Here is a 23,310-nt window from a genome sequence, read left to right as displayed (position 1 = left end):
TTATCAGTTGTTAAGACTGTCAACTTCAGCTGTTCCCTGTTCCTTCATAGTGATGGTAGGTTGTCTGTATAACACTGGGATTTTGACTGAATGGCTGGAGCCTATCAAGTGGAATACTGGGTGTGAGGAGCTGAAGCTGAATAGTCATCTGCGTGCCTGGGAGAGTATGTCACCATGTTAGATTTTCCAACATTCAGATAATAGCACCTGCAGTTAACCCCTTATCTCAGAGTGGTAATTATTAACAAGAGAAAAAAATTATTGGTGTAATAGGATTTTCTTTTTTTTCTTGTAAGATATATTTTGATTGCCGGGATTTGTAGACTTTTTTCATAGTGAAGTTTTCTTACTGGAAGGATAATAGTACATTCCTTCTCTTCACCTGAATCTGAAGTAGACAGCCTGAGTAATATTATACTGCTTGCTTTGTAGTTCCTTGGGGTAAAATTACATGAGAAGTCTGAACGGATATAATGACTGCATGGTGCTGAGAGGAAGCATCTTGCTTCTCTCTCTCACAACCTCTCTCCCCTGGATATTCATTCCTGCAGCTTACTTAGCTATCAGCTCACTAAGCTGCCGGGGACCAACCAAGCAAAGCAAGTGGCTATTACTGAGCTGGTGAGTCACATCGTTGCCCAGAGAAGTCTGATGAGTGACAAAATATGGCAAAGAAAGAGGGTTAAAGGGTGGAGATGTTTGGCTACTGAAAAACATAAAAAGGGGGGGAAAGAGGTGGGAGGAGTGGGAAGAAAAGGAAATGATGGTAAGCTGTTAGATAAGCTTCACTGTTCTATGCAAATTAACCTTAACACAATGCGAGAATGTTGTAATTCTTTTTTTCTTTTTTGAAGGCTGAAAAGGCTTTTCAAATGCTTTTGGCAGATCAGAAGTTAACATTTTATTATGATCCATGAATAATGCAAATAATAATAATCTAGCTGCAGGTTGTATGAAAGAATATTTCAGGAAATATAAAAGCTCTTCTGCTGTTCCACTTTTTATCTGGTCGTATCTGGAGAACTTCAGGCCTTATAATCATGAAGGCATGTGTCTTTATTATCTCTCAGCTCTTCATTCATTTCATAATTCTGTAAATATCTCAATAAAATATTGAAGCCATTATTTCAAATTCCTATTCTATCAGTGTAGAAGTAGCTGAAATAAAATAAATTACTTTTTTTTTTTTTTTTTTTTAAAGAATATCCTGCCACCAACACAAATTAAACAGCTTCTGCAGTTAAGAGGGATCTCGAGGAGTAATACCTCTTCTTGACAGAGGCAGTAAATGGCTTTGTATTCATTTGACCTCAGAGAACTTCAGAAACAAATTTCCCTTGCTAGCAGAGCTGGTAGTTCACAGACTTTATTAAAAATTTCTTTTAAAAAATCAGGTTAAAAATATAAAACTCAACTTCTTAAATTGTGTGAATTCTAAAGAGGTGCATTATAGAGCAAAGTAGCAATTTATGTGCATTATGAGCAAGTATTTAACTACGTTCAGCTGAATTTGTCAGCATTCAGATACTGGGGGACCTTTCCTGAAAAAACACATGAAGATGTGTACTGGGAATTTTCAGAGCTCTGAGTGCTACATCCTTGTATTAACTGGGTTGGTGATGGTTGAGCTAACACTGTTGTGTGCTACCATCTGCAAAATAGCAATTGTAACTGATGATGCTTGCAGTGGAATGTGTCTGCTCAGTGGCTCCTGCTAGAGGATTGAAAACAATTCTTCTTCCAAGCTCTAATTTCTTTGACTGCATCCTTTTGCCTTAATTATCTTCTTATTATTGCAGCTTTAGCAAAACCAACATCAACTCCTGTGCTGCTATGTGGTACTTTCGCCAAACTGAGAGCACCTACTCCAAAAAACCTTGTGAGCCTCTTCTTCCTCCCCACTTAAACATTATCCTAATGCTGTGTATTTCGCCTGTCCTTTATTAATCCTATAAACCCTCAGCAAATCTGTCTACCTCTGTCAGTGTTCGATGAGGAGGGCACTGGCAGATCTCAGTGTGCACCACCTGCACGAAGGGACAGCAGTTTGAATTCCCTGCTTCAAGTGTCCCTTGCTTAAACACACAGGGCAGCTTTAAGCACTCATAGGGCATTCTGAAAGTATTCCTTGCATATTAGTCCCTTAGGTTGTCTTCTAAATAATGGCTATTTAATTAATGCTTGTGGTGTTGGACTCTTATGGTGAGTAAAATTAAATGGCAGTTTTGAAGGCAACATGAATAATACAAGAATAGATGTATAGGACAGACTTTAAAATACTATAAACACGAATGAAGCAGTGAGGATTTCATTCTGGTAACACAGTGCTATCAAAAGAGAAAACTGAATGAGCATAGTATCTTGACTGAACTCTTGTTTCCCTTCTGGTATATTACTTTTAATTTTCTAGTTAGCTTTTTCCTTAAAGTACTTATACACTTGTAGTTTTCTAATTCCTGTAGGTAAAAGATATCTGCAGTCAAAAACGTTTGTTACGAAAAGCAAATATACTAGAGACTGCCACAAATCTTTCTGTGCTAAGTCAATGCTTTCAGATCCACTTTCTGGTATTTCTTCCTTTCATTTCCCTCTTATAATCCTATTTTCACTCTGTGTATGAAACCTATAACATCATTATCTAGATTAACATCTCAGATCTGATTTTGCCTTTAATTCACTTACTTGACTGATTGAGTAGCCAACAAACTGTGATCTGGTTTACAGTAATATTCCTAGCTAGTGAGACAATGATCACCCAGTCTAATTTATAGTTACTTCTAATACCTAGATATGCTCAGTTTCAGGCATTATTTTAATTCAGGAATTATTTTAATTATTTGGTTTGTACGTCATTGATTATTTCATTATTTTGCCATTTAGTCATTCTGAATAAGTGGAACCTCCTGGATAATGAAAATATTTACAACTCACGAATGAAGAGCCATGTCTTTCTGTGTGGATTCTCACTTACCTATAGGTTAAATTGGTAGTTTGCCTGGGTTGATCTCATTGTGTTTAAAGTTTACAGAAAGTCTCTGATGACATCTGCCTCAAATTTGTTTATTTAAAAAACAGAGTTGTCTCATTAGTTTTTTGGTTTTTTTTTTCCCCTTTCAAATTCTGGTTTTGCAAGTCTCATATTAACGATAAAACATTATGTAGGAAGAGCTGAAGATCTATATTCTTCCATATACCATGAAAATTCTCAAGTAGAAGCATGTTTTACTTTTTTCTCTGAGAATCCCTGTGTGGGACAAATGTAATTTTGCTATGGCCCACTGTGCAATTCAGAAATGACAAATTATGCATGTGTGTTCTTCTAACAAACTGAACCTTTTTTTGTTTTTTGAATTAACATGTAAGTAATATATAATAAAATGACAATACTAGCTTGCAGTTAGTAGTAGGCCCTAGTAGCTAATACAACAGGGCAGTATTAGGGGTTGAGGTTTTATGTGCCATTACACATGGCAGTGGGAAGATGATGTGAGCTAAAAAAACTGTAAGTAGTAGTTTTGTACTCCTCAGTTTTTTAATCCATGGGGCATTTTTAAAAACAGAAACGGAATGAAAGAAACTATATCTAAAAACGTCTGATTCAGTTGGTAAGATCTTCCTATTTAGGTATCTTGATCAACAATTCTTGCTTTAGGATTAGGATACTGTATAGGAAAATAATGTCATTGCAAATCCTTCTTCGTCCATTCAGTAAGAATTAAAAAAAATGCTAGTTTCTTATCTTCACTTTTGCAGAAAAGTCTTTCACAATAGAAAATTCTGATGTAGAAGAATAATTTGGCATCATTCTGAAGAAGAGTTGTGTTATTTTTTTCCCAGCACCATGAGGGATCAGAATTAGTGTTCAAGGTCCTACAGTAAATGAAAAATGAGTGCTGCTACATGGGAAAGATGCAGTTCATACATCAACTTCATCATGTTAAAGCTTAACGGCATTTCTAGTGGCTTCTAACAGACTGTTATCGCACTCTCATGGTATTTGAAGACAATGATAGCCTCAGAATCTTGAAGCCCTGGCTGGGGTTTCTTTCCTTTGCAGATATAATTTACTCTTGAATGGAGAGGAGTAATTTTTTTCTTTGCCTTTCTTTAGGACAATAAGTAGAAATGCAGTTGTTAACAAAAAGCTATTGATTTAAACTGCAGCGTATAATATAGCTTAAGATTCCTCAGAGAGATGTATGATGATATTAGAAGAGAAAAATAATATGATATAATAATATCCAGAGAATTTCTGGCTTGTCATCCTGAAGTCTTTTACAGGGAAAGTGTTGGATAGGGTGATACAAGGTCTAATCTTCTATTAAAGGAAGGTGATCTAGTGAGTACCAATAAAGGGAAAATAATTAGTCATGCTTATTTGATGTTTCTTCCGGGAAAGCAAATAGAGTTGATATATAAGAGCTAAGCTTACATAAAGACAATCCAAGAACACAGAGACTGGTAAAAAGGAAAGACAACAGTTCACTGTCATGGCATGAACTGGAACACTAGCAGGCTATGTACTCATAAGCAGCAGTCATTTCAATAATCTCAGGTGCAGGGTCATATGTTTAGGAAGGATAAAATTCATAAGATTAAGGCATTGTCTTAAAAAACATTGATCCTGAATCATGCTGGATAATTACATAAATATTAATTTTAATAGCAAGCCCATAGCTAAAATGCCAATTTTGCTGGCAGTGTTTCCAAGAGGATACTAAAATCTTACTGGAATTATAGAAAGATTTAACAGTTAGAAACCATGTTCTGCAAAAGGAGTTCGAGGGATTCTTCAGAAGCACTTCATAAGAAATGGAAAGTTGACGTAAATGATCTTCCTACTTTAGCAAAATGGTAATGGAATACGTGAATGGATGTTGAAATGTGAAATTTATGCACATGAGATTTTTATTAGAAATGCTGAGCATTTAATGTAAGAGGATCTGTGCACAGTCTTGCTGCAGACTTTATGGAAATGAAGTGGAATGTGTAAAGTAAAATTAAGAAATCTGTGGCAGAAACTGGAAAATTTCTTAGCGTGGTCTGGAAAATGACAAATTAGGTGGTACAGAAATGGACTCATACAGTGTTAGCTAAACTTGCTTGTGCTGTTCAATACTGTCTTGGCAATTAAATAAGAGTTAAAAAAACCTCTTATGTGGAGCTGCTATTCTCATGTCCCCAGCCATTCTGCCACCCAAGCCCACTGAAACACTCTGCTCTTCTCCTACTTTGCCAGTGCAGTTTTCAGGTTTTGGGAACAACCAAGTTGTCCTCAGATACTCAGCCACTGCCTTCTGGCTTTAATGAAGTACCACTTGTTTTTCTTTGAGAATAAATGTGTTTATAACTGAAATACACAGGCAAGAGTGCAGGTAGGAGTAGGACACTCTCTACTTAAACTAAATTGGTATAAAATGTGTACCTTTAACAACACACATACCTTAAACTAAATTTGGCTTTTATTTAAACAACATAATTATATTCATGCCTTAATCTATCAAGTATTGTTGTTCAGGTTATTTAGAAACAAATGCCTTACTGTATAATTGCAAATGCCATTTACAGGAAAATTTTAAAAGATTCCTTATGAATTTTTGTCAGTTTTTCTCTGACCTTTCCCACTGCCATAAGAATTCTGAAAAATTGTAGCATGTCTGAATTTGCTAGTTGTTACAGGTAGGTGGTGTTTTTTGGCAGTCAAATGAGAGCATTTTGGTGTCTACAATCCCACTGTATAGGTTAAAGACCATATTTACAGAACGTGATTTTTGTGACAGCTGTTGGATGCACTTGCTTCCATCCTTCTTCCTTGAAACTTGCACAATTTAAACTGTCTTTATAACATAGAACAATGGATTTTTAAATGCAGACTGGTTGTCTCAGTTTGGTGGTATTAGTAATGAAATGAAAGTGTAGGGACAGTGTGTCTCTTCATTATCTTATCAGAAGCCTAGCTGGGGCACAACAATTTGAATGAAATCTGAATTATTCAGAATCCAGCTAAAATGATGTTTACTCATTTGGTAAAACAGATGTTGAAGAAATCACTTTAAACTGCACTTTTAGCTTCCAGATACTGATACAAAATAGGGATTGCAACTTACAATGGCTGTAGTGACATACTGCTAAAATTTTGCTACCAAAATAAGGGCTCACCCAGCCCAGAAGAGAACTGAAACAACTGCTTGATTCCTGTTGAAAGCCCTGGCACTCTTAAACAAGTGCTTACCATGGAGTATGAGCTGCTTATGTTTCAAAGTGTGTCTCTTTTATTTCCATTGCTATAGGCTCCTGTGCCTTTCTGGTCTTTACAACTTATCTTTTCATGAATTATTTTGGATGGCTTAGACCCAGCAGCAGGCTAATAGACTGTAGTCATCATTAGCAAATGTGATTTGCCCTTGAACAGTCTCCCATGCTAATCTTTCTATGATATCACCATTCTTTTTCTGGGAGTAGCTGCATTTGCTAAATGCAACCTGCCCCTGTCAGTTTGCCAAGGGGAGGTTCTGCTGAGAGTTAGTACCTCTCAAAAAATGTCTCTTTGTGGCTTGGCCGACTTCATTCTTTGTGTGCTGAGACTGTGTATAGCAGGCTGTCTTCATAGAGGGCTACAGTTCAGATCTCGTTTTTGTGTCCTTACAAATCAGTAACCAGACTCATTATGCACTAGCAGATGACAGTGCTTAGTTTGGTGATGAGGAGTGGCATTTTTCAGCCTGAGAGACTGGAGGTTGAGATGGGGGCTGCCACAGCATTTCTCCTCCATCATAGCTTCTGCAAGAGTCCTTGGCTGTTCTGAGACAGAGCAGAAGATGCAACCCAGTAAGCAGGGCTTCTGCTAAATCCTGAGCCTCCCATAGCACTCAGGGTTTCCTTAGGGGTCAGCCCAATGGCATGAAGAAGAATTGCCTGGAAGGGACAGCAATTCTGACTTGGCAGAAGTTCCATCTCAGCTAAGTTGCAGCAGTGTCACTGCTTCAGTTTAATCTCTGCGACAAGGCTGTTTGCTGCAGCAGGCACAATTGCTCTATACAAAAGCATTGCATGGGTGCATCATGTTCAGCACACAGGCAGATTTTCATGAGTGCTCAGTCAACTCCTGTGACACTTATGGGCTGTTTTCTGAAGACCCAGAACAGGGAGCTCTGAACAGAGACAAGTTCTAGAAAGTCTGCCTCTGTCAGCAGCACAGTCTATTTCACTGTGCAACAGTAATCAATTCATGCAGGGAACCACCACAAGTTCTCTTGTTTTTAGAGGGGCTGTTAATTGGCTTTCAAAAAGAAAAATGTGAATCTATGATTTCTGAGCTTCTAGTCGGATATTTAATTCCTTCTGTCTTGATAAATGGTAGTCAGTGGTAATTACTGTATGGTATATATACAACACAAGCAACATAACATTGAGTAGAAGAGATAACACCCCTCTAGTTGCCTGTACGTATCAGCAAAGTGTATATTATGATTTTTTCTCAGGCACATCCCCCTAACTACCCCTTCTTCATCCAGGTACTGATCACTGACAGAATGCAGTCTGCGTAGCCTCTTCCGAGATACTGGATATTTTGTGAGCCCTTGGACAGGCAGTAGTGTCTGCAGTGATCTTAAAAATTAGAAAATAAGGGGGCCTTCGTAAAGATTTCTCTCTGAATTGGTGGTGTTGTTCACGTGCTACCTTTTCCAATAATGTTAGAGTCTTTATCTGTGTTGGGCAAAGTGTGCTGTTAGAAAACAAGTATTTAATCTACCTTAAATAACATTATATAATTCAATGCTTAGTGTGATCAAAGATCATCTGGAGCTACTTAGACTTAGCCTTCCCCTCCCTTCCCTTTAACTGTAACTGTATAGCTCATTTTAAAACAGTTTTGGGTTTTTTTTTTTTTAAGCTCCAATGTCTCTTTATTCTTGACTTATTTTATAGCACTTAGTATTTTTTCCAAAACTGTTTTCCCTATTGTGAAAGGGCATAGAACGCTACCTAAAGAATTACAGAGTGTAAGGGGAGAGATGGGGCATGGAGGTTCATGGTCTCAAACACACACTACATGAGAATAAATTGAAGTTTCTCATGGACAGCCATAGGGATTGACAGAAAAACTTCTGGTGTTGGGAGACTTGGCTGGTCTGTGGTACTAACAGTGAGTGAGATGGAAGAATAAGTAACCCCAGAAAAGGGTATCACAGACCAGAGGGGAAAAAAAAAAAAAAGCAACAACAAAAAATATCCAAGAAGCCCACTGCTTCCTGTTGATTACTCTGATTTCATTTTATATTTAATACCTTTTCATATCGGTGAGTAACTTTTGAATGTCCCTTAACAAGTTTGGAAACATCAAAATAGATCATGCTTGAAATTTTGGAAGAAATCTTATTAAGGATAACCTCAGGAACGTATAAAATAGTAAAGAGATTGCGAGAATCGGTTTGTGGTGAATTCTAGGAAAAAGTTGACTGATGTGTGAGAAAGTAAGTTTCTGAAGAAGCAGTGTCCATGACCCGTAGTTTAGTCTTTTGTCTGGCCAAGAGCAGGTACTTAAGAGCAACATGAAGGTTCTTTGATCAGCAGTTCTGTTCCCACGCTAGGAATGAGGCAGGGCTTGCTCAGCTGATGCCTCACTCTGACGCATAAATTTAGTTAGAGGATGAATATGGAGCAGGAGTTGGTGTGGCATCAGTGAGAATAATAACTGAGTAAGCCTCCACCAGTTGTTGTTTGTAGGAGAAGTGAGAGGAGAGGAAGGATGACCAACAGCACACCTAGTGTTACTCAGCTAGAGTAAAGGGTGAACTATCAAAAAAAAAAAGAAAGAAAGAAATTGGCCTTGCTCCAAGGATAAACCTGCTAGGTCTTGCACGTGTCAGCTGTCTGAAGTCAATGAGTAGATTCTACATGTTTTGACAGATCCTAGCAGGGTATGGACTGCCTATAGAAGAAGGGTGGGTTGTGTTCTGGCTGGTAGAGAATGGATGACACGGTAGGTTAAGTATGGAAACAACATAATGACACAATCATCAGGCTGCATGAATCTTAGTGAGAGCAGAAAGATACTGTTTGAGCTGGGATTTTAAGAGAGGGTTCTCCCTCTTCTGAGGTTTTGACATGAGAATGCTTCTTCCTGCGTGTACTGGCAATTCTCTTGTGTGTTTTTGTACTGGGTGAAACTAATGTTTCTAAAGAGGAGTCCATAAGTGGTTGTAAAGCATGGCTCTGAGAACCATGTGAGCGCAAACACACATTGCAGTTACTGATCCAGATCCTTCAGGCCTGCAACACAGTGAAATTAGCATTAACAAATCATGGTGGCTTGGGCTTCATTATATGGAACCTGATCCTCATTATACAGAGCCTGATCCTCTATGTCTAATCACCTGTTCAGATGTAGCCTAACTCCCCCTCTTTATGTGTGCTGCAAATAATGTACAGAATCAGACCTGCTATTTGTGAGCAGCAATGAATGCTGTTGACCACCATGAGATTTCAGAGGGATTTAATCCCCTGAGTTACAGCACAGAGTTTGCTCTCGAGGGGAAAAAGTAGCCTTAATTATTTTGAGAGATCAAAGTCATTAAAGAAAGGCCTGGCTGTGCAATTTAATTTCTCTTTTTTTAACATCCCCTGGGATATTGCAAGCTTGGGCTGCCAGAGGGGAAAGCTAAACAGCTTAGCATTTCATCTGCACCAGGGGAGCCAGCAAAAAGAACATTACTCTTTTAATGTTCAAAATTGACTTGAAAACTATAAGTGATTTTCAGTGGCGTGGGTAAGTTAGGTTTTAGCTCATTCGTAGTCTCCTGGGAATAGTTTTCTAAAATAACTTTTCTTGTATCTCTCTAATACCACGCATACCAACTTTATCCTTCTCAGCATTGCCTTTGTAAGAAAAATTGAGTATCACTGTCTGTTACTTTGATGGATGTTAGGAATAATAAACCACCTTTATCTGTCCTCCACATAGGAGCCCTTGAAAAGTTCCTTGTATATGGGAAAAACCAGTTTCTAATGCACTTTAATTTTCACCTCAAAGAAGGTCATTTCTGTGAACTCTGTAAACTTCTTGGAAAGAACATATTTGTTTTGAAAGAAAAATTCTTGAACATCAACCAAAAATCTCACTTAGAGGATGAACTATGCCCAGGTCTGCATAGACTGAAGTACACGTTCCAAAATAGCAGTCATTCCTTATTAGTGTAAGCATCCCTAAAATGCAGTTCTTAAGTAGTAAGTTTGTATATATGGTTTAGGTTTTGTTTTAATATGTAGAAATACACATTGATATTTACATAGTAATTAGAAAACTTTCTTATTTCTTGGTCCCAGTTTAAGGAATCTCTTAAAGAATTTGCTGACTCTTTTTGGACTCAGCACTCCTAGGGTATGGTGGTCTCAACTGTGTAGGGGCTGAGGTGGGAAAGAGCACCAAGAAATGAACTGCTTGTAGCTCAAAACACGTAATTACAAGCTATGTCTGAGCAGATTCAAGGTCAAGCTTAATGTCTTGAAAGAGGAGGTTTATGGGAAATGATAGCTAAGAATTAAGTCTATAAAGAAATATATCTGTTCCTGCTCAAGTACAAGACAAGCTGCATTAATGTGCTCTGCTACATTGAATTACTCTGCAGGGAAATTATCTGGCAAGCAGTTTTAGAAAAGAGAAATTTTTAATTTCTGGCAGCTGCACGTGGTCAAATGATAGCTAAGGTACACATCAGCCAGGCTATACTGCAGTCAGCTGGGAGCACTGAATTTACTGCATCACGGGAGAGTCTTTCAGCTACTACCAAAACAGGACCAAATTAATTCTTTGAGTAGTTTTGAAGTCTGAAGAGTTATAGTTGTATCAGGGTCTGAATTTCTCAGTACATTGTTTGTGCTGAATCTTGCAGGAGTATCTCTTTTTGAGAACTTCTAATTGAATGCAGTGTTTAGCTGGGCTTTACATTGTTCATTATGAGTTACCGTCCTGCCTGTTCAAAAGCTGCACTTGTACAGGGTTGTTTTTGCCTTTTCTCAATTTTCAGTTAAACTTTTTTATCTGGTAATACCCAGTACTGTGCTTTCAGCATCACGTAGTTCCAACAGGATTGACAACTCTTACAACCTACACCAAGTTGCAAATACATGGAATTCCAGTCTGTGTAGCAGGTGAATACTTACCTAAGGCCATCACACTGAAACTCTGATGGACAAAGCTCAAGCTTGGAGAACAATGTTTGCTAGTTTTCCCACTTTGTTCTTCCACATAATAGTGCTATATTTTCCAGCTCTCTGTTTGCTCAGCTAGCTTTGCCAACACTAGCTATTTCCAGACTAATGGAAACTTTCCTCTGTGTGAAGCGCGTTATACTGTCATCTATTTGAAAATGGAAAACATCTGTAATCTTTGTATACAAAGAAATAAGATCTTACCACAAATATAGAAGCAAAGCACTGCTTATGCCCAGATCTTAAACATGTATTTGAAATAGCTGTGAGCTTGAAAAAGGATTGGGAATGTAATGAAGGATGAGTATCCTTAATATCTAATCATGAAAGGAAGAAATTTATTCTCTTATTTTGCTTCTTGAGCTTTTTATTCTCACAGGAGATGGCCTTTTGAAAAGGAAATGTGTCAAACAAGAAAGGAAGGCATTTAAGGAAGAAACCTGATTGTAGCCTGAATTCTTGGCTTGGCCTTATCGCATTCTAGATAGAGTAATGGAAGATGAATAGATACACATCCAAATTCAGCTGCTGTCATCAGGAGAAATTTGGAACTGGGCACAGGAGCCACATATCCACCTCTATGTGAAGCTGTTAAGGTGCAAAGTTCTCTGAGCCTGTGTCCTGACGTAGGCTGGTTGGTTCATCCTGTTCTATGAACACTAATGCTTAGGTATCATGGATGCAGTGCCAGAGCTATCTGCAGAGAGACTGTGTGTACTTTTTGGGCAAGGGATTTGTGGTGCTACAAATCAGGCTTTTTTTTTTCCTCTTGACAGTATTTTCAGACCTCTCAAAACAGCATACCTGCTGACTTCATCTTTTCCCTGAAATCTACAGCTATAGTGTGGCAGAGTGTTATGTTTAGGATATAAAATTCTGATCTCTTGAGTAATTTCTCAGACGTATTTATTGTATGGAATAACTTTACAGTTAGAGTAATTTTGTAGATTCAGAAATGCCTCAGTTTGAATATACAGAACCACAGAAATGAAGCTACAAGAGGACACACAAAGATGTTCCAATCTTGTGTAACAAGCTTTAGATAGACCAGATTTCATAGTTACATATTATGATAATTGATATGATCTCTCTTTTTTCTTAAAAACCAGAGTAGAAAAGGGAAATACCAGCTGAACAAATAGTTTATATTTTAGTTTATATATATAATTTGTATAATATGTACCACAAAGTTAGTCACATGTTTCTGTAACTTTTATGTAACAACTGCCAGAAAAGAATAAGTGAAGAAACCAGCATGAAGTACAGATTCATTTACCTTGATTTGCATATTCGTATGAGCTATGCCATTGCTAGAAATAGTTGCTTTGCAGGATTAGTGAGTGACCATCCACCATGTGATAGCTGGCCCTCAGCACGGATTTTTGAGAAGTTCAGTTTTACCTATTTGTTCTCATTAAGAACATTAGCTGGAAGGCCTGTCAAATGCTTTGTCAATGATCCCTCTACAACCTTTCCTGTACTTGTTAATTGCCTCAAAATAGCTATGGTATGCTCATTTCAGGGATTTAATTACAGGCTAAAGTACAATATTATAAAATAAAGCAGGAGAAATTTCACCTCTTCCTTCATTATTTAATTTGTCCAGAAGTCTTTACTAAGGTTTTTTTCAATGCCTGGTTTGTCTAAAGTAGAAAATGATATGAATTTAAAGAATTAGGCTATTAGTGTAGCATCACTGAGCTTTAGTTCAATGTATACCACAATGAATCCATAATCTAATACTTCTGAACTTGTTTGTGCTGCTCTACACCTTTTAAATGTTGGACTAAACACTATCATCTATTTAAGTGCAACACTTTCCTATGCTAGGAATATTCCCTTATTGGAGCTGGGTAATCTGAAGCTGTTGCTGTGCCTCTAAGTCAGCATACGAAGTGGGATGATTGAATCCTCCTAGCTAGTGGATAATAAGTGCTACTGATTAGAGGTTTCCCTTTCATACTTAATGCTTGCCATCTAGCTTTTGAGAAATTTGATTTATGTAATCTATTTAGCATTCAGTATGGAAAGTTATTTTAGAATGTGCGCAAGCAGTATTAAATAGAATAAAAGAACTGTGTTGGTTATAGTAAAGGAAACCTTTCCAAAAGGATAAATGAAGGTTCACTGCTATAGGTTTAAAAAAGCTGTAACTACACCTTCATGGTGTTTGCTAGGAATGACATTGTTCACAGACCTGTATGAAAATGTACAGTGGTGGAGAATCTGAAACTACATTTCCACACCAGATTGTGAGTTCTGCTTGGAATTCCAAAACTTGCAGTGTCTTTGAACAAATGGAGAAAGATTTCTTGAATCTGTAGTTCTGAGCATGTATTGTGCAGATGAGTTTACTTTGATTCAAAAGCCTCCATGAAGTTACTTTTTTTTTAAACAGAAAATACTGGAAACACTTGGATATGTGTTGAACTGTGATCACCAGCACTGCTGCTGCTATGTAACACTGCTGGACATTGTGTGCATTGATAGACTACAGTCAAACAGGCTGTGATTACTGTCACTTTGAGTCAGTCCAGACTTCCTTTAGTGCCCAGCCTTCCTCTCTTGAACACTTCTACCTTCAGATTTCATGACGTGACCTGTTACACCTTTTCTTTCCTGCTTCCTAATACTTATATTAACGAAAGGTCTTGCTGCTTTGTGCACACATAAGCTTTGTTATCAGTTGTGCAGCATTTGTGACTGATTACACAAGTCCTAGCCTGAATTCTGAAGGTGATAGGGATGGTGCCAGGCAATCACAGCTCTGCTCTTTGCTATCTGACTTTTGCTCTGTATAGCCACATTCTGTGTACACAGTCCCACAAGGACTGTTGCTGTAAATGTCTCTGTTTTGACACAGTTAAAACAGTGTCAAAATACATACAGTGATACAGTGAGTAGCAGTTAAACTCTTTCTTCACAAGGAGAGTAGTTAGGCCCTGGAACGGGCTGCCCAGGGAGGTTGTGGATGCCCCGTCCTTGGACGTGTTCAAGGCCAGGTTGGACGGGGTCCTGGGCAACCTGATCTGAATGTGTACGTTTGGTGGCCCTGCTAGGCAGGGGGGTTGGAACTACATGATCCTTGAGGTCCCTTCCAACCCAGGTGATTCTGTGATTCTGTGATCTGTGATTCTTTCAGAACATCAAAATGAAATGAAATCCCTCAGGTGTATTAGCGAAGTCTTTTATTGTTATGAAAAATTTTAATGTGCTGTTGGAGATTGTTATATGGAATATCTTCCCTTTCTGCTCCTTCTGAACATTCCCTTTTCTGATACAAAATCGCTGCGAATCGACTTTGTGATGAAATGTTGCAGTTTATGTGAGAATCCATTAGCTTTAGAGGACAAGTCTAAGACTAAGCTTTATGGGAGCCAGGGCTTGCCAATGAAAATCATAACCACGGGAGATAAATGTGATTTTAAAAAACATTTTTCTGGTGCAAATTAGAAAGGGAATGGCACTAGATCACTGCTGAAAAACTGGAAAGCCTTTATATTTTTGTAGATCTTGGATTTCTGAGATGACTTGGTCATGACTTTCAGCCAACAGGACTAGATAAGCCATTGGAACAACTTCAGGCATTCTTTCTTCAGGAAAGGATGGGTATCAGTGACAGTTTGTTGGACTGAATCTTCCAGAATTTGATTTCAGCCTTCTCTGAAAGCAGAATATGCCTGAAGTTAGATTTATTTTCATTCTTTAAGTGGATGATGTTTACACAAGTGTGATCAGCAAAAATCTTTGCTATGTGTTCAATGGCATCTGCTTAAAACTTCTCAGATGTAGTCAGCAGATCAGTTCTTTGTTGAGGTGGACATTCTGAGATTAAACTAATTATGTACCAATGTTGATTAGGATTTTGTTGGAGAGTGTCATTCCACCAATTCGATAAGAAAATTTCTGTAGTTTATAATGGATTAAAGTTAGATTTTAGATTGCTGCTGCATGCAGAAAGTGGAGATGGGAACCTCTGGAGGGCACTTTTACCATTTTGAAACTGATGAATTGCTCTCAAAGTGGCCGACTCCCTCTGCTGATTACAGAGCCTCTTTCTGCTGTGCTAATTTTCCTGTTGACAAAACAATATCCTTGGAATATCCTTGGTTTTTGGTTTTGTTTTGTTTTGTTTTGTTTTTGCATGCAGGTGATAACAACTCTAACGTGTAGGCAAATTAGATTCCACAGACTTTGAAAATACGTTAGCTGAATGTTTCAACATGAACCCAAGCATTATGTTCATTTTCGTGTTAATGTGTACAGTCTTTATATCTCTAATGTGAGCACTCAATACTTTTAAATTTTTCAACTGCTGATTACTGTGAAATCTAGAAAAAACATGAAATGCCATCCTGAAAGAGAACCAAGCTGGTACTAAGATGTCTGTTAACCCTTTGGCAATGACACACAGTCCAGCATTGGTATTTCTGACAAAGCTCTGTGAGCCTCACGGCAGGCAGATGTGGAGTAGTCTGCCGTTTCTCCTTCTCTCAGGAGATTTAGCCTCATCTGTAGTATTGGGCTTGAATTCTGAAACTTTCAATAATTCTTACACAAAACTGATGTCTCAATTATACCTAAAATTTCTGGAAATAACAACTTTGTCCCCTTCTTATAGAATATGGAGTCAGATTTCAGCAGCTTCCTATCAACAGATTGTTTAGATAGTGAGACTAGAAGTCTTCTTTTTGTATATTTGTTTTTCTATTTATTATGGGATTCTTCCTTGCCTTTGAAGAGATGTAAACAGATTAGGGATTTATCTTCCTCTGTTTATCTGCTCCTTTCTGTATCATTTCTAAAAATACTAAAAATTCTAAAAATAAGAACAAGTTATTTTATTTTAGACTAACTTATGTCAATGACTTCTATAAATGCATTTTAAAATTCTTACTCATAATTTCAACACTTTTATAACATCTTGGCATATTTTGCTACAACATATGCACAATTTTATCTTCACTGATGTAAGACAACACAGATGTCCAGTTCTAGAGCAAAAATTGTGATATATGCACATCTACCACTAATACAGGGTTTGACAAAGTGTGCTGGTAATTCACACATTGTGTTTGTAGACTTTGATTTTCCTTTTTCATCACTGCATCTGTTTGCTTTCTGTGCTTGGCTCTCTTTGTGGAGTCATTTCAGTATCTCTTATGTTGTGCATGGTGCATTGATAATAGAACTGAGATTCTGCATTCCTAGAGTAGATATAAACCGTAGGAATCTATGTAGGAACATATTAATTAACTTTGTACCTAAGCAATTCAAGGAAAAACTCCATATATTATGCAATATGCATTATTTAAATGAAATAAAAACCAATAACAGATAAAGTTAAACTAGTAAGGAAGAAAAAAAATGTAAGGAATTTGTCAAATTCGAAACTGGTTCATAATTCATCTGTTATTTATATAGAATGTACAAATCTCTCTACCAAAACTATTGACATCAGAGGCTATAATTTACAATAAAACAGGCAAAAATGACTGAGGTTATCTTTCTTCCCTGAGAGAACACACATTCTTCTCTGTCTGAAATTATTCCAAATGATTTGACAAACAGAAGTAGATTTAGAACAATCGGATTAAATTTAGCTACGTTTCAACATTCCCGTCTCTTGTTTGCCACCTGTCTTTCCATCCTCTCTTCCTGCTTTGCTCATCTCCCAAGAGCAATTACAGACACGCCAATATTTTAAGATTAGCTGAGTTCTAACTTTGAAGTAAATTCTGTCCACTGTGAACTGGCACAAACACATTAAAGCTGTTCTGGATTAATCCGTTTTGTTTTTGTCCTGCCCTCCCATATCCAAATGTATAACTCAAAATCCAGATTCACAGCATAATTGCTCATGTAAGCCAGTTTTTTTTCTTTTTCATAGGAAAGAGAAAAGCATTATAAAGAGCAGAATCAAAATACAGTGGGAAGGCAGATTATGATTGTCACATTTCCTAAGAGCAGTATACAGCCTGAAAGGATTTTAAGAAGTGGGGACCTTACCTTTTGTGTCCTTGGTGTTCAGAAACAAAAGCATCAGCCTGTATTTTGTGTCACGTTTCTCACAACCACTTTGCAGATGGCAGAGGACCAAAAGATGTACAGTCTGAGATAAATCCGCTTGGTGCTACGTTATGGTGCTTTATTCATGCATGCATCCAGGCAAAGTCTGACCACTTTGTGAAGAAAAGCAGATGGAAAGAGATATTTTAGTAATGGCAGGGTCTGAGAAATACTTGCTAAAGATACTTCCTCTAAAAATCAGTTTATTACCCAAGAGACCTAATGATTTGCTTGCTGGTTATATTCTAGTAAATATTTAACTTACTGCATAAGAAGCTTGGGTCTGTGTGATTTGTAAGCAGGTGCAGCTCTTCCCTTGGCATTTATTGGAGCCCTTTGTTCTGGACAAAGCCTAACTAAATTAGTGGGTGAGGTAAAGCGTGATGACTTACTGTAGTTGCTGGATGTTAGGCAGGTGATAAAAGTTGCTTTGAATGCAAGTGATAAACTTTCATATCATGAACTATATATCTTGACAGTCTTCTGGAAAAATCAGAGTGAATGCATTCTAAAATTGAATGTCTGTGATCAGGAATGTTAAATTTTCTTGCAAGTATGATGAGTATGCTATATTGGATGTGGAATTGATATGTTTTGCTTCATGCAAAGTTGCTTTAAAGGCAATAATTTCGCAGCAACTCTTCAATTTTTCTATGTCACCCTCCATGACACGTTGATTTACAGCTCCTGTGGTATGTGAAGAATGGAAGGAAATGTGCCTCCACGTTTGCCAGGATGCCACACCTGGCTCCTGAGGCCACGGCTCGGACTGGGGAGGTTCACCATGTACCTGCAAAACAGAATGTCTGCATCAATCTGCGAAGCATTTGCCCAAAAGAACATGCGGTTTCAAATATTGGTGTTGTATGTCAGATTGAAAAGTCGGGGAAAGCGCTTCAGCAAGCACAAGGAGCTAAGGAGGCGGGCAGGCTGGGCACGGGCCACTATCGAGTGACCTCTGCCGCCTGCAGTGAAAGTTTCAAGGGCTGGGAAATCGGCAGCGTAAATCTCTGAACTCCGGCGCAGGACAGCGTCCTTTAAAGAGACCTTCCTCTAAAAAGCATTCTTCAGTCCGACGCGTGGCCGCAGCACCGACCGCGCAGGCACGGTCGGGGGAGAAGGGTCGACAGAGGGAGGTCCCTCGTTCCGCAGCGCACTGCCTGCTCCCCCTGGCGGCGCTCCATGCTGCGCGGCCGCTGTGCCCAGCTGGGCGCTGCCCGTGTCCTTGGGCGCTGCGGGGCGCCGGCGAGCTTAATCGTTAACTGCTGGTGCCTCCTGCGGCTATGCCTGCAGCCGTGTCGAGTCCGAAATCACTGAAGTACCTGTGCTTCTTACTGCGATAGAAACAAAATAACTTGGTTTGGAGTATTTTTCTCTCGTAGCTGTTATGATATCTCTGAAAATACACGTGGGATTCTACATGTCAGCATAAACTGGTATCTAGCTCAGTCAAGAGCTGTACATACGTAGACCCTTTGAAACTGGGGTATGTTCCAACAATGTTGAAATGCAAAGCACGTCCTGACTAAAAATCAATGCAGATTTGAAAATATTATCCTTGATCATTCAGAACTGAGCCACTCAAATGGGTAAAGAATGGCTCATTTGGCACTGCATCCTCTCTCAGATTAGTATTCTTGTTATTAATTTAAATGTTATCTTTAATAATATCTTGTTTAATTCTGATGTGTGAAAGCGACCCACCCTCATTGTGTCATTTCCTGTGTCATTTTCCTACAAGAAATAGTGCCAGTCTTTCATCTGAGACTGATGCACTGCTCTGATTTGCAGCGATAGAAATCTAGTTGCGCTCTTCTGAAGTGCATAAATATTTCCAAACAAATATGTGACCTGGATAGGGTGGATCACTGGGCTGAGGCCAATGGGACTTTGGTCACAACCCTGGGACAGAGTGGCTGGAGGACTGTGCAGAGGAAAAGAATAGGGTGTTGGTTGATACTTATCTGAACATAAGCCAGCAGTGTGCCCAGGTAGCTGAGAAGACCAATGGCATCTTGGCTTGTATCAGAAATAGCATTGCTAGCAGGAGCAGGGCAGTGATCAACCCTCTGTATTCAGCTCTGGTGAGGCTGCACCTTGAGAACTGTTTTCGGTTTTGGGTCCCTCACTACAAGAAAGACACGGAGGCCCTGAAGTGTATCCAGAGAAGGGCAGTGAAGCTGGTGACAGGACAAGATAGCACAAGAGGCAATGGTTTCAAGTTGTGCTAGGGGAGGTTCTGTTTGAATACTGGGAAAAACTTCTCCAGAAGAGTGGTCAGGCACTGGAATGGGCTGTCCAAGAAGGTGGCTGAGTCACCCTCTCTGGAGATGTTCAAGAAGTGTGAGGATGTGGTACTAAGGGATGTGGTTTAGAAGGTAACATTGGTGGTAGGTGGATGTTTGGACTAGGTGATTTTAGAGGTCTTTTCCAGCTTTAATAATTCTATGATTCTATATACAATATATATACAATGGCTAATATTTTCCAGCCTATTGTAGAGTGCTAAAAATAGATTGTATTGAAGTTTTCATTTCTGTCTGAATAACAGAAGAATCTTATTTATCTCTAGGCATAACAAAATATGTCTGGTTAACTCTGTATGACAAAGTCTGGACAAGCTGGGAGTGGTTAAGATCTTCAGTATGTAAAAAACCTCATTTTTTTGGTGTAGTTTGAATAATAATGGAGGAAAATCCAGGACACCTGGAGAGAGGGAGTGCTGATTTTTAAATGGCACGTGTGGGATAACACACTCTTAGTGCACAGCTTTGTGATATATGCCTCATAGCTGTTCTTATTCAACTAAAATTTGAAAGCAAATTTTATTCTTAGAGGGAGTAAAACTGCTTCAAATTGCCTTATTCCATTATGTCTAATTTAAAATATTCCCTGCCCATCTAGTTTGTCTTTCACATAGCTTCATCTCACAGTGGAAGATTCATTCTGATACCACTTTCAGAGGTATATTTCTGGGTGTGGTGTGAAATACATTTTATTCCTCGGTATGTTCAGCTGTTAGGTACAGTACTTCTAGTGTGCTCAGATTAGTGTTCTAGTTTGGATCAGGAATTTACTTTTGCAGTCAATCTGCTTGTCCTCTTCTTGTCCCAGACATGCTTTGATTCCCATCGTGGAGAAGTCTTGGTGTGCTTTCACCGGATCTCTTTTGGATAAAGCTGAAGAGAATGCTGTGTCCTTGGACCACATCAGATGTTCTTCAAGTGCATTAAGCCCATAATAGGACCTGATAAGCTCTTGTTTGAGGTAACCCTCAAAAACACGTATAGCAAGGATGTCAGGTAGTCAGCAACAACTTTTACAGATCTATTTCTAGTGAAGCCCAGTCCTTGCTAATGTGTTTTTTGTTCTTGTTTTTTTTTTTCTTGTAGTACATTTTCATTTGTTTCATTTCTGTGATCTCACACATCCATGTGTTATGTTTTCTTTTTTGGGAGAGAAGGAGAAAGAAAATTGGTTCTTTGCCAGAGCCAAGTCTGAGGTTTTACAAAATACTCAGCAGGATGCTCAGTGTTGGGGTTTTGAATTGCTTGAACTAGAGAGCATGGAATTGATGGTTTTTGGGATCAGATTTCTCCAAAATTTCTCAGGTACTTGATCTGGAGCTTAACTTCAGGCTTGTCCATTTTAAGAAAGCAGGGGAGCAGAGAGAGATGCAAAAACATGTTTTCCAGCAAGCAACAGGGAAATGACAAGAGACATTTACATTTACAACGTTTACATCTTACACTGTGTAAATAACCACTTCTGGAATCTTCTGGAATCCATTTTCATTTTCTTTCTTATGTTCCCAAAAACTTCCTTGAAAAAGAAGTTACAGAGGCTAACCTTTGAATGTCATGTTCCTTCGTGTGGTATCTTTTGGATGCTAACATGTCTGAATGAAAAATAAACTTCAGTAATGATGAACTAATGCAGTCCTAATGAAATGCCCCTAGATGGACTGGAGTTTAATGCCACGGCAGCGTAGCAGATTTCTGGATTTTAATGAGATAAACAAAATAACTGGCCTTTACATCATACTGTTAATAGGCTGAACCTGATTAAATTAGAACAGAAGCAGTTTGTAGACTGAGACAGATAAATTGTGAAAACATCAAGTTCAAAGTCAATGACATGGCAAAAATTCCAGGTACAAATCACAGACACAGGAGGAAAAAAAAGGTGTGTATATATATATATATATATATGTACGTCGATGCTTCATTGTATTTATTTTTTTATGTGGTTTTTTTTTTTTTTTTTTTAATTTCTCTCAAAAAAGGTCAACTCAAGCTCCCATGGGTTGTAATGAACTCTGAAATGGAATGGGCAAAAATGTCAGCTCTGAATTGCTCAAGATATTTGATCCCAAACAAGACAGTAATATTTGTTGCCTACAGGACATTTCAGAGCAGGTTTGAGGTGGTCCAGGTTTTCTAATTTTTACCATGATTTTGCACTTGGAACTCCATACTATGGTTGAATCTAGCTTAGATGTTTGAGGTTAATGTATCTCTATCACTTAAAGGAAGAAATTGATGTTTCTTAATGTTTGAGGCAAATATTTAGGTTGAGTACCTATATAGTAAAGGCATTTTCCAGCCAGAAGATCTGTTCAAACAAATAGTTTGAGCTGAAGTTGCCAAATTTTTGATGTGCTGTTCAGACATAAAACACGCTCTGACTGCGTATAGAAGTCACTGCGTGGCTTTTTGTATCCTGGAACTGAAAGGCCCAAGTCTCCAGGCTTGGAGGCAGGTGACAGGTGACAGGAAGGCTCAGTGTTTGACTCAGAGGATTTTTTTTTTTCAAATATTTCACAAAAATGACTGCTTATTTTAGTTGCCTTAGCTTAGGAGACTGCACAATTGCTTGAGCTAAGACTCAGCAGAAGCACCTGGTTTCTGAGATTTGCCTCACAGTGTCTGATGTTGGTTCAGTGCCCCTCAAAGGATGCTTTGTTGGCTGTTCAAATGCATGAATCACAGACAGTAGGGAGTCCTCAATAAGAAGCCTGCAAGTTCTCCCTCTGAAATGATATCAGCCTATGGATAGGGAGTCCTCTAACAGAAGTCAGGACCACAGTGCTTTAAATAAAAGATCTGTTGGATGCCAGTCTCCCTGAAATTCAGCTTCTAGACATTTTAGTCATTTTGTTCCTCACTGGAAATCTGAGGCAGGAAATAAGCCTCAAGGAGATGTTAGTGTAGCAGTGTGTTGTTAACTCCTCTTTGCAGCTGGATGAAGCCTTGAAAAATTTCAGATAACATTGAGCTGTCTTAATGAAAGAGCATTATTTTGTAACTGTGTTGTGTACCAAGCTAATAGCTTCTTCAAAAGTTTGCTTCGTTAATTGGGAAGCACTAAAAGCTCAAAACCACTGTGAAGGATATGTTAATCAAAATTATTAATGAAATGTGATGACCTCCACATAGATGTTCCCATACACAAAAATAAGGGCTTTGTAATTGAGATCCATTAAATTGTGGCTACATTGGCTGAGTTAGCAGCCTCAGGTGCAGACTGGCATTCAATATTGCAAATTTTTTGCTCTGTTAGCTGTATGAATGGGATGGGAAAGAGAGCTATAGTGGCATTCTGTTCTTTACTAATAGGAAGGTGTTTAAGATGCAAATGGAAAGCTCTTCTACCTCCTCTTTTAATACATAGAATCTTCAGTCCGTCTTCACTTCTATTAAAAGAAATTTATTCTTTGAGACTGAGCTGTGCAGATTTCTATGCTACTCAGCAGTTGTGCTACAGTACATAGATCACAGATCTCATTCCCATGTAAGGACACCTCTTTCCTTCTGTAGCAGAAACTCATTAATTTTAATGTACACCAGTGAAGCAGCTGAGTGGGCTTTGAGGTCTCCTTCATAGCAGCATGTTGTGTTGCTTCTGCACCACTGAGCTCATTATTCTTTTATTAAGAAAGCAAGAAGGAATACAGTGTATATTCAGTCCTAGTGCTATCTTCCTCAGATATCACAGAGCATCAGCACTTTCCAGAAACACAAACAGCCT

The 23,310-nt window shown here is 38.4% G+C and overlaps 1 protein-coding gene across 1 annotated transcript in view; it reads right to left on the bottom strand.

The window, feature by feature from the left end:
* The window catches only part of PALMD (palmdelphin), a 49,383-nt gene extending 31,901 nt beyond the window's left edge, over positions 1 to 17,482 (bottom strand). The window contains exon 1 of the mRNA XM_052665561.1: positions 17,221 to 17,482. The gene's annotated coding sequence lies outside the window, so the exon portion shown is untranslated. The remainder of the gene's footprint in view (positions 1 to 17,220) is intronic.
* Positions 17,483 to 23,310: the final 5,828 nt, after the last annotated feature.

This window comes from Tympanuchus pallidicinctus, unplaced genomic scaffold (genome assembly GCF_026119805.1).
Source record: "Tympanuchus pallidicinctus isolate F22 unplaced genomic scaffold, pur_lepc_1.0 scaffold7, whole genome shotgun sequence".
NCBI lineage: Eukaryota > Metazoa > Chordata > Aves > Galliformes > Phasianidae > Tympanuchus > Tympanuchus pallidicinctus.
Note: the sequence above shows the minus strand (reverse complement) of the source record. Positions and strands in the feature narration are given on the sequence as shown.